A 5,000-nucleotide genomic window follows, 5' to 3' on the forward strand; every position below is an offset into this window, starting at 1 on the left:
GGGTCCGTCCCCCCGCACAGTGGTGACGGTGTGCGGGTAGTGTTTCCGACACCTCTTCCTGCGGTGGCAACTCTGGGGCAGAGTCGATACTCGCCCACTGGTGGAAGGTAAGCATTCTGCTTTACATCAGTACATAACTAATATTTCAGTCGTCTGACGTCCCTCCTTAGTAAATGATGCAGGACCACATACATAGATGATACATACTGTAAACTGGGGAGGACAGTGTGAACCGCACTCGACCCAGTCACCCTATCTCACAGTCCACTCTGTGTGTAACAAAGCGAAAGCACCAAAGCACTATCGTTCAACAACATCCATTTTATCCTCGCTGCCACAGGACACTATCCAAACAACGACAAGAGGAACGTCACGTCCACTAATAAGACAGAATGTCTCACATCACCCGCAAACAACGCAGCTCAAATCAGCCAGCAACACCCACAGTGGTCCACCCAGTATCAACACAGGACGCAACGCCACGCCACAACACAAAAGGTACAAGTAATAAAATACCCTTTGGCCACACCCCTTATAAAGGCATCGAACCAACCCACCACCTGACACCAGCCAAACGTACATCCTGATTTGACACATCTCTGGCAACCTAACCCACGTTGGCCCTTAACCTAACCCACGTTGGCCCTTAACCTAACCCACGTTGGCCCTTAACCTAACCCACGTTGGCCCTTAACCTAACCCACGTTGGCCCTTAACCTAACCCACGTTGGCCCTTAACCTAACCCACGTTGGCCCTTAACCTAACCCACGTTGGCCCTTAACCTAACCCACGTTGGCCCTTAACCTAACCCACGTTGGCCCTTAACCTAACCCACGTTGGCCCCTAACCTAACCCACGTTGGCCCCTAACCTAACCCACGTTGGCCCCTAACCTAACCCACGTTGGCCCCTAACCTAACCCACGTTGGCCCCTAACCTAACCCACGTTGGCCCCTAACCTAACCCACGTTGGCCCCTAACCTAACCCACGTTGGCCCCTAACCTAACCCACGTTGGCCCCTAACCTAACCCACGTTGGCCCCTAACCTAACCCACGTTGGCCCCTAACCTAACCCACGTTGGCCCCTAACCTAACCCACGTTGGCCCCTAACCTAACCCACGTTGGCCCCTAACCTAACCCACGCTGCACCTTAACCTAAGTTACGCTGCACCTTAACCTAAGTTACGCTGCACCTTAACCTAAGTTACGCTGCACCTTAACCTAAGTTACGCTGCACCTTAACCTAAGTTACGCTGCACCTTAACCTAAGTTACGCTGCACCTTAACCTAAGTTACGCTGCACCTTAACCTAACTTACACTGCACCTTAACCTAACTTACACTGCACCTTAACCTAACTTACACTGCACCTTAACCTAACTTACACTGCACCTTAACCTAAGTTACACTGCACCTTAACCTAAGTTACACTGCACCTTAACCTAAGTTACACTGCACCTTAACCTAAGTTACACTGCACCTTAACCTAACTTACACTGCACCTTAACCTAAGTTACACTGCACCTTAACCTAAGTTACACTGCACCTTAACCTAACTTACACTGCACCTTAACCTAACTTACACTGCACCTTAACCTAAGTTACACTGCACCTTAACCTAAGTTACACTGCACCTTAACCTAAGTTACACTGCACCTTAACCTAAGTTACACTGCACCTTAACCTAAGTTACACTGCACCTTAACCTAAGTTACACTGCACCTTAACCTAACTTACACTGCACCTTAACCTAAGTTACACTGCACCTTAACCTAACTTACACTGCACCTTAACCTAACTTACACTGCACCTTAACCTAACTTACACTGCACCTTAACCTAACTTACACTGCACCTTAACCTAACTTACACTGCACCTTAACCTAACTTACACTGCACCTTAACCTAACTTACACTGCACCTTAACTGTCACATGTAACGTCACAGGAATGTAGCTTTGCCTAACAGCAACCCTCTGAACATAGTTCACTGCTTGGATCCTCTGGTGTCATGTGTATTTCTTGATGCCATGGTGCGTAACACACGCGAGACAGATTTTCGAGTGTTGCGTACTTTCTACACAGTCCCGCTAACCACTGGAAGGGTGTACCGCTACAGAACGAATATCGCCCTCCCCTCCTGCCCTTCCAAGCTGGTCGGTCAGGCGTTTGTTTGTGAAATGAGCCTTGCAGCTGTTCAGTTGCATTCGGTTGTCGATGCAGTCAGTGTACGTTGTGGTACGGCCTGTGTGGACTGTCCGCTGATGTACGCGTAACCCACACTGATCATCCGTCGTTACGTACTGAGTGACATAATGTGGCACATGCTTGACCGTACACCGGCTGCGCCCTACAATGGCGAATCATAAGGGCCATATGTTGTGCACGATGCTACTTGTCTCGTCTCCCCATTACAGCGAGATTGCACTGTTGTACGCCGTACAGACATGTGGTAAGTAGGTACGGACGAAAGTATTGCATGTTGGCCCCCCCCCCCCCCCTCCTCCCTCTGCCGGGAATCAGCGTGAGCCGTCTGTTGATGTAGCGACGAGGGTTTTCCTATTTAATCGTATTGCCCCACACAACATGATAGCACGGTGGACCGCGTTCCACATCTGCGACATGCTACAGAGGCCGGTTGACAGTCGACCGCGCAAGGGACATTGCACACGTGCGCGGACCATCTTCCACGTGTTCTCTCGTGTACATGCCGCAGTGTGTATGTGGGCTGATGTAGCGTGTCGTGACACATAACATGCAGGCATGCCAGAATCGTAGATTTCGCAAATGTAGATTGACGTATACGTTTGCTGCCAAAGATCCGCAAATGAACTGGAAATCAGTTGTTGAGCGGTTGTTCGCGCTGCAGGTGCATCGGTGATAGCGACGATCGGTACATCTGTGAACCGGTTGTTTCGGCGGTACCCGCCATGCCCCCGAACCTGAGTTGGCCATGTGGGTATGAAGCGATACGAGGCTGTGGCTTGGCGGGACAGTCCCCGGCCGGTGAGGGGGGGCCGCCCGGCGTGCTGGCCGCGCGCTGCGTGAGCGCACGCACTACAGCCGGCTGGTGGGGGGCGCCCAGTGGCAGGAGCGCCGGCCGACGGGCCCGGCTGGCGTCCCAGCTATGCGCCGGCGCACCCTGCGCGCGGCGCCAGGCGGCCAAAGTGGGTTCTGCCGAGCCCGGTGCGAAGCGCGGTGGACATCTGCAGTGTGCTGGTCCGATTGCGGACTGTGTGCGTTGAGGATGCGCCGCCGCCCGGCACTCGGCGTCGCGACGCCGTCTGCTGCTCGGTCGCCCCCAGCGGTTCTCGCAGGTGGTTTGTATCGCAGCTCTGCGGACGTGTTGGCGCGTGCGCTGTGCTGGGAGAGTTCGCTTCTGCACCCAAGTGGGGCTTTGCCCTTCTGTGGCGCTGGCGTTGGAGCTGCCGGTCACCGTAGGTGGCGCGTGTTGTTTCCCGCCGGCAATGCCACGACAGCACGCTCCCGGGCCTCTGTCGGCAGCGGCAAGCTCAGTTGGGAGCACGGGTGTTCGCACTGAAAGCGTCTACTCGCCTATCTCCGGGCGATTGCGCCTCTCTCGAACCCGACCAAGTACTTAGGACGGCGCTGCGCGCCGCCGGGACCTGAGAGGGTTTCGAGGTGTATCGTGCAGGGGAGCTCAGCCTCCTCCTGTTTGCAGAATAATTGAGCGGACGCTTGCGTGTTCGCGCGGGCCCTCGGGACACACTCCCGGGCGGCCGGCTGCTCAGCTCTCGTTGACGCAGCTCCCTGGTTGATCCTGCCAGTAGTCATATGCTTGTCTCAAAGATTAAGCCATGTATGTCTCAGTACAAGCCGCATTAAGGTGAAACCGCGAATGGCTCATTAAATCAGTTATGGTTCCTTAGATCGTACCCACGTTACTTGGATAACTGTGGTAATTCTAGAGCTAATACATGCAAACAGAGTCCCGACCAGAGATGGAAGGGACGCTTTTATTAGATCAAAACCAATCGGATTGGCTCGTCTGGTCCGTTTGCCTTGGTGACTCTGAATAACTTTGGGCTGATCGCACGGTCCTCGTACCGGCGACGCATCTTTCAAATGTCTGCCTTATCAACTGTCGATGGTAGGTTCTGCGCCTACCATGGTTGTAACGGGTAACGGGGAATCAGGGTTCGATTCCGGAGAGGGAGCCTGAGAAACGGCTACCACATCCAAGGAAGGCAGCAGGCGCGCAAATTACCCACTCCCGGCACGGGGAGGTAGTGACGAAAAATAACGATACGGGACTCATCCGAGGCCCCGTAATCGGAATGAGTACACTTTAAATCCTTTAACGAGTATCTATTGGAGGGCAAGTCTGGTGCCAGCAGCCGCGGTAATTCCAGCTCCAATAGCGTATATTAAAGTTGTTGCGGTTAAAAAGCTCGTAGTTGGATTTGTGTCCCACGCTGTTGGTTCACCGCCCGTCGGTGTTTAACTGGCATGTATCGTGGGACGTCCTGCCGGTGGGGCGAGCCGAAGGCGTGCTTGCGCGTCCCGAGGCGGACCCCGTTGAAATCCTACCAGGGTGCTCTTAGTTGAGTGTCTCGGTGGGCCGGCACGTTTACTTTGAACAAATTAGAGTGCTTAAAGCAGGCAAGCCCGCCTGAATACTGTGTGCATGGAATAATGGAATAGGACCTCGGTTCTATTTTGTTGGTTTTCGGAACCCGAGGTAATGATTAATAGGGACAGGCGGGGGCATTCGTATTGCGACGTTAGAGGTGAAATTCTTGGATCGTCGCAAGACGAACAGAAGCGAAAGCATTTGCCAAGTATGTTTTCATTAATCAAGAACGAAAGTTAGAGGTTCGAAGGCGATCAGATACCGCCCTAGTTCTAACCATAAACGATGCCAGCCAGCGATCCGCCGCAGTTCCTCCGATGACTCGGCGGGCAGCCTCCGGGAAACCAAAGCTTTTGGGTTCCGGGGGAAGTATGGTTGCAAAGCTGAAACTTAAAGGAATTGACGGA

General features: G+C 53.3%; 1 non-coding gene across 1 annotated transcript in view; it reads left to right on the forward strand.

Moving 5' to 3' along the window:
- The first annotated feature begins 3,767 nt into the window (after positions 1-3,767).
- LOC126315972 (small subunit ribosomal RNA) overlaps positions 3,768-5,000 on the forward strand; it is a 1,893-nt gene continuing 660 nt past the window's right edge. The window contains exon 1 of the ribosomal RNA XR_007556068.1: positions 3,768-5,000. This exon is cut by the window's right edge and continues 660 nt beyond it. This is a non-coding gene — a ribosomal RNA (small subunit ribosomal RNA).

Source organism: Schistocerca gregaria, unplaced genomic scaffold (genome assembly GCF_023897955.1).
Source record: "Schistocerca gregaria isolate iqSchGreg1 unplaced genomic scaffold, iqSchGreg1.2 ptg000581l, whole genome shotgun sequence".
In the NCBI taxonomy this organism is placed as follows: domain Eukaryota; kingdom Metazoa; phylum Arthropoda; class Insecta; order Orthoptera; family Acrididae; genus Schistocerca; species Schistocerca gregaria.